The 7,314-nt window shown below is 41.1% G+C and overlaps 1 pseudogene; it reads left to right on the top strand.

Moving 5' to 3' along the window:
* The first annotated feature begins 4,153 nt into the window (after window positions 1–4,153).
* Window positions 4,154–4,324, top strand: LOC122892713 (annotated as a pseudogene).
* Window positions 4,325–7,314: the final 2,990 nt, after the last annotated feature.

Below are 7,314 nucleotides of genomic sequence, written 5' to 3'. Positions count from 1 at the left end.
GTGGTGTTTTTCAGACTTAGGGGGATAATACCAAGATTTGCGGTAGAGGCTTTCTGCTCTGATGTGTCCAGGGAGATATGTGTTTTGCATCTGGTTGGTCTCCTCAATATGTGAAAACCACACATCTTTGGGGAGCTGTGTTATCAGTACAACGAAGAACGTGACCACTCTGGATAAACACAGAACAATAGTTGTCTCTGTACACCCAGGCTGCAAAAGGTCCCCAGAGAAAGTCTTGACTTCCCAATCGATTTCTCTTGGGTTGGGGCACATCCCAGCCATTTACAGACAATTCTAAAGCTGCCTCACATGTTTAAGGTGGACATTTCCTATAGTTCACTGTGATTCCTTTAGTTTTCTATACGCTGCCTTCCATTATTATTATTAACAGAACAAGGTAGGGAATCTGGACTACTACCTGTGTTTCTGAATTGGTCCAACTTGGCAGAAAACTAAGGCTTCCTAATGGTCCAAGTGATGTAATGTGAAATTGTCATTTGCTTGGTTCCCTGAGGTCTAGCCCTGGGAAGCAGGTCTAGTGCCATGCTTGCTCCATTAATTGTTGTCCAGGATCTCAGCAGAGGGTGTCCACTGCCCAAAGATTCCATACCGACTAGACCCACAGCAAGCTCATCAGGGGTGCCTGATCAGTTTCAAAGTCGCTCATTCATTGACCCAATAATGAGATCTCGAGCTCATGCTCTGTGTAACCCAGAGCGAAACAGGAAGGAGTTGTCCGCTCTGGTCCCAACTCACGTTTAGCAGGGTCTTGGCAAGGTGGGAGTCCACAAGGCTTCAGCATGGACTTCCTGAGCAGTAACTTTCTGTGGGACATGGTGTGAACACGGGGCATCCAAAAATTAATCAGGCTGCCGACTCTCCAGGAGCTTACACTTAGGCAGAGTTTCCTGATTTCCCAGCTGTATTTTTTTAATTATTATTTCAGTGTCTCTTCAGAAGCAAAAATATTTCATAGTGGCCAGTGTAACTTTGTTTTATCTTTTCTTCTTTGTGCCTTCTGACAGGTCTCTAGGAGAGTGAGTGGGGAAAGTTCTCAGGGGAACTCAATAATTCAATTTTTGACTTAGACTAGGAAGAGTATGCATCTGATGATTAAAGTTTGGATTTGGAACTAAAATGTTAATTTTGAAGACAGCTCTAACATGACTCATTATTAGATTAAACCAAATTTAATTAGATCAGCCATCTCTTGACATAAAGAAGGAAAATCCATTTTCTTTAAAATGTGGCAATTTCTAGGAAACTGGCCCCATACTCCGAAATGAAAAGCAGATTTCCACGAGTTGGATTCATGCCTCCTTTAGCCTTTGGTATTGTATTTGGTCTGTTTTGTTAGTTAAATAATGGTAACAAAAGAAGACAGGATGGATGATGTTAAATAAAAGGAAATTTAAGAGAATAATTATGGCATTAGGCTGGGCCAGAAGGTGAGGGCTGTGAGTAATAAGATACCTGCTTTTTAAGCAAAGTGCTATGTTTCCATTTGGCATGACCCTTCCTGGATAAATTGTGTATTTTATCGCATTCCCATAGGCAAAAGAAAATGATCTCTGAAGAGAGTGTTGGGTAAGACATGGATAGGTTCTAGAATATCCTGTGTTAAGTTGCCTAACTTCTTATTTTAAATGAAAATATTAAAACTCCTGTAAAATAGAGTATGACAATAGTGACCCAGGTGTGGGGAAGTACCAAAAGCTTACAAGTTTGGCATATATGAGCCCATGGCATGAACAGTCCTCCTGGTTATTCAGTGAATACCTTGGATGAAAAGTATCACAGAGAAAACCTAAGGCAAAGGAACTCTGGGAGCTTTTTATTTTATTTTACTTTATTTTATTTATTTTATTATGTTCAAAAGACATGAAGAATGGAGCTCTGTTGGCCATGATGGAGGGCTGCTTCCAATGACAGGTGAGATGACTACTCCTGGACCCCTCACTTTTTTTTTTTTTTAATTTTTCTAGATTTTATTTATTTATTTGTCAGAGAGAGAACAGCAGCACAGAGAGCTGCAGGCAGAACAGGCAGAGCAGGCAGAGGGAGAAGCAAGCTCCCTACTGAGCGGGGAGCCCCATGTGGGACTCGATCCCAGAATCCTGGGATCACGACCTGAGCCAAAGGCAGACGCTTAACCAGCTAAGCCACCCAGGCATCCCGGACTTTTCACTTTTTTTTTTTTTAAGATTTTTATTCATTCATTTGAAAGAGAGAGATCACAAGTAGGCAGAGAGGCAGGCAGAGAGAGAGGGGGAAGCAGGCTCCCTGCTGAGCAGAGAGCCGGACATGGGGCTCAATCCCAGGACCCCAAGATCATGACCTGAGCCGAAGGCAGAGGCTTAAACCACTGAGCCACCCAGGCGCCCCCGGACTTTTCACTTTTATGCTCCAAATTTCAACACAGGAAGGAGCCGCTTCCTAGAATGTTAATGTCGGGGCAGGGAGAGAGAGAATTGGCTTTTCTCATTTCAAAATTTTCTACTCAAGCAGTATTTTCTAGTTCTTTCTTTAAATGTCATCCCTTTTGACTCTTCACTCAATCAGAAAACTCAGGCTAAGAGATCTTAATCCATTTGTGTTGGCTTCTTCTATATTCTAAGTAATCAAATGACACCATGATATCCTAGATCTCTTGGGTCAGCTAATGACCTCCTCACGAGGCTGACACCCCTGATGAAGGGACTGTTTACTCACTCACAATATAGCCAACGTTTTAGGTGCCCAAATTGGATTAGAGTCTTTATACAGATGTTCTGATGTTACCTTTAAGCATTAAGCCCACGAAGTATATAATGTTTTTATCTCCATCTTCAGAGAAGGAGGAAATGAGCTCGGAAAGGCTTGTCTAAGTTTACAAAACAAGTAGGAGGACACATTATGACTAAAATAGGACAACTTGACTCAGAAAGCCCGTGCTCTCAGCCACTATGAATTTCTGCCTGTACAGTCTCCAGGATATTTCCAAAGTTGAGTTTTAGTGATCTCATTCATAATTTAGGAGAGGCCAGTGATGTAGCTCGGAGAATTCACCAAGAGATGGAGCGGTGGTGTTACCAGGAGTCCTACACCCAACCTGAGGCAATTCTGAGTCTGGAATCCAAACGCCTTCGGGGTATTTATTGATTTGTCCCCTTGAGCCATATTTTGTTGGACTGAACTTTGGAGTCTGGTATGCAGTCTTGGTCTGTATATTGTGAATCAAAACTGATATCATAACTGATTGTAAATCAAGGAAACTGTCTGCAGCTGCTTCTCTCGTTTTTCCAGACAGATTAAATGAATTTTCTCCATTTCCCCCGCTGTCTTCTCCCCTACTTGTGTTTGTCCCCCCCACCTCCCTTCAGGAATCCCCTTTGGCCTCAGATCCTCCTGGTCAAACCCCACCCCTCTTGCAATTCCCTTGCAGGCGTCAGCTTTTTTTTTTTTTTTTTCCAATTTATTTATTTTCAGAAAAACATTATTCATTATTTTTTCACCACACCCAGTGCTCCATGCAAGCCGTGACCTCTATAATACCCACCACCTGGTACCCCAACCTCCCACCCCCCCGCCACTTCAAACCCCTCAGACTGTTTTTACAAAGAATGTTCTGATTCACCTTTTCTCCCCCTTTCCTACCTCAGCCAGGTAAAATGAGTTCTATCTTTTCCAGACTTTCATAACATCTTATCTCCTAACTTTCCTGTGGCTTTTCTCCATGTGGTCTTAGAGCTATCCATACATGTTTTATCCTCTTCTACTTAGGTGGTAAGTGTTTTGAAGACAGGGACTGTGTCTCACTCATCGTGGACTCTCTCATACTCTCCAGTCCATTTCCCTTCACTTTCATACATTCAATGTCCTGTCAACAACATTTGGTGGTGAAAGAAAGAAGGCATAGAATGGAGGAAGAGTAACTCTACTCTGCATCACACCCTCCCTGCCCTCGTGGTCATTTCCCCCAAAGACTCTGTTGTCCAGATGACTATGTGCCTAATTAGAGGAACTGGCTTCCTCTAAAGTCTTCAATTACCCATGAGCTATGACTCCCTTGGAACACAGAAAGATGCATATCCTTAATGAGACCTTCCTCAGGCGGCAACCCAAGGAACTCCTGCTCAGCAGCGAGAATCACATTTTTGTTTAAGTAGCTTTAATCGCTTCTCGGCCTTTTGGCTAAGATCAAGTGTTGTTTAAGTAGCTTTATCCTCCAGAAATCCATTATTATCTGAAAATAATAATTATTATCTGAAGATTTCATTCATGCTAAAGACCAGCCCTGGTCTTGTCAGAATGGTACAAAAATATTTTATTTGGTGCACCATTTTTTTTTCTCAATTAGCAGCAAATCTCATTTTTCTTTGAAGGAAGAAAGCCTTTAAATTTTTTTTGTTGAGGAAAAATCTTTCTCTCATGAAATATGAATCAGTTTTGGTTTTTGGTCGCAAAGACCAAATATCAACCTCTCCCCACCACCTCCATCAATGGAACAGTACATAAATTTCCTGCTGAAGTAGGAAATACTCAATCCATTGAACTGGGTGGTCTTACCATTGGGATGTTAGAGCCAGATAGAGTGCTGTGCCTCCGGTGAGCCTACAAACTTGAGTTGATTTGGAGTAGTTTAAAACTCACCTCTCTTTGCCATGTGCTTCCCACTGGCAAGGGCTTAGGAGTTTGCAAGTAGGTGATCACTATCCATATAAGGAAATCAAATAAGGCAAAAGCAAGAGAGCAGACAGAGATATCTTTGTCCTCCAAGCAGTTCAGGTGAAAGCCAACATCCTAAACTACTGTGACTGTGCAACGTCCAACAGTGTTTTCCACAGTGTTGAGGTTTTGAACTCAGCATGCTGGTGGATTTTAAAATCATCAATAATATCCTGCCAGTCTGTGTATCCCCAAATGTTGTGGCAGGTCTCCATTTTCTCCTGCATTTTCTGAGCAATTGTATAGTGAAGTAAGGACCGCTGTCTTCCTTTCCACATTTCCAGGACAGTTTTTTGGCCACATACATGTTCAGTTAGTCATTCATTCAATCAATAAATATTTACTGAGATTGTAGGCTAGGCCAAGTGTCCCAAGTGCTAGGGACAGAAGGAACTTGATGCCATCAGCATGATTTTACAGAAAAGAGGAAGACAAATAAGCAATAAATGACTATAAATCCACAAGATAAATACTATGAAATTCTTCATAAGTGTGTAAACAAAATAAAACAGGGTGACTTGGTAGTTACTTGTTGGGAGGGGTTGAAGAGGAAGAAGTGATGGGATTGTCAGAAAAGTCTCTCTGAAGTGTTTTCAGAGCTGAGACTATGCAAGGACCAAAGGGGCTGTGAATGAATTTTGGGGAGTGGATTTCAGAAGGATAAGAACAGAACGGGGCATTGGTGGGGGGAGGGGAGTGGAGGTTAAGAGACTTACTGGAGTGGTCCTGTGAGAGGACATGGAGGTTTGGTTAAAGGTGGGAGTGTGGACGTAGGCGACAGAAACAAAGGTAGAAATGCGGTTTTTATTCCCTGAAGATATCTCTGCAAGGGAGTGCAGGAGTGCCAAACAATTAGAAATCTGTTGAATCTGTTACTTCTTATTCAGGTTTGGTAGACCAAATCACTGACACACCGAATAATTTCGCTCTCTCTTTTTTTTTTTTTCCCCAAGATTTTATTTATTTATTTGACAGATGGAGCGAGAGCACAAGCAGGGGGAGGGACAGACAGAGGGAGTCAGAGAAGCAGACTCCCTACTGAGCAAGGAGCCTGACCTGGAATTCAGTCCCAGGACCCGAGAATCATGACCTGAGCTGAAGGGATGTTTAACCAGCTGAGCCACCCAAGCACTGCTCTCTCCTTTGGAGGTATCACTGTTTACCCACCAATTTTATGTGGCCATTGAGATCACCTTTTAGGAGAGCAGAATTCTTGAAAGATGAGGAAAATATAGGCTTTCAATGAAAAAAAAAAAGCCCATTTTGAAGGTATGATTCCATGTGTACAATAATCTCCAAATGACATAATTATGAAGACAGACAATGGAGACAGACAATGGACCAATGGTTGCCGGCGTAGGCGTCCAGACAGGAGGGGGTGATTGTAAAGAGACAGCATGTAGGATTTTCTTTGTCGTGATGGAGTGATGGAACATTCTGTATTCTTACAGTGCAGGCAGTTACATGCATCTGATAAAAGCTGTTGTAAACAACCACATCCACAAATGATACATGTAAAAAGTGATGACATCCAGATAAAGTTGAGATAATTGATAATGAATTATGATCATGTAAGATATCACTAGAGGAAGCTGGATGAAAGGGGTAGGAGGACTCTGTAGTTATTTTGCAACTTTATAGAAGTATGAAATTATTTTTAAAAATTAAAAACACAAGGGCTCCTGGGTGGCACAGTCGGTTAAGCACCCAACTCTTGGTTTCAGCTCTGGTCATGATCTTCTGGGTGGTGAGATTAAGCCCCATAAGGGCTCAATCTCAGTGTGGAGTCTGTTTGAAGATTCTCACCCTCTGCTCCTCCCCCCACTCATAAACGTGCATGTGTACCTACTTTCACTCTGAAATGAATAAATAAATCTTTAAAAAAATTCAAAACATGAAAGTAAACATCAAACTTTTTACTTATTATGTCATGTTATCCACCATACAGTACATCCTTTGTTTTTGATGTAGTGTTTCACAATTCATTGTTTGCATGTAACACCCAGTGTCCCGTGCAATCTGTGCCCTCCTCAGTACCAGACTTAATAAATAATGTATTAAATGTCTACAAAGGCAGCTCTAGATTATCTTTATTAATTGTCAAGTTTTAGGATATAATTCTGCTTGGTGGTAACTGGAAAATGAGAGCCAATTTTAAATTAAATGTCTTGTCCAAACAGTTTCAAAAATAAAATGATAAGATTCTCCTTTTAACAGCAGAAAGCACATTTAATCTAAGGTAGTCAAATTCATTGCGACTGAACATGTATTGAAGGTTAATGAAAGCTGAAAAGAAAGAGGAAATGAAGAGGTATTTCTTAAAGGATACAGAGTTTCTGTTTGGGGTGATGAAAAGGTTTTTGAAATAGCGGGGACAGCTGTACGCCATTTGAATGTAATTAATATCACTGAAATGTTTACCTTAAAAATAAAGTGGCAAATTTTATGTTATGTATAGTTCGCACAATAAAAACAATGCACTCCCCTCCTCCCAAAAAGTACATTTACTTTGAACTATGCATCTTAATACATTTTATATGATATGGGATAAGGGGTCCAAAAGTCAGGATACCTAGACCTACACAGGTATGGAAATGACCTTGAATA

The sequence above is a fragment of the Neovison vison genome, chromosome 12 (assembly GCF_020171115.1).
Source record: "Neovison vison isolate M4711 chromosome 12, ASM_NN_V1, whole genome shotgun sequence".
Lineage (NCBI taxonomy): Eukaryota > Metazoa > Chordata > Mammalia > Carnivora > Mustelidae > Neogale > Neogale vison.
This window is presented reverse-complemented; position numbering and strand designations above follow the sequence as displayed.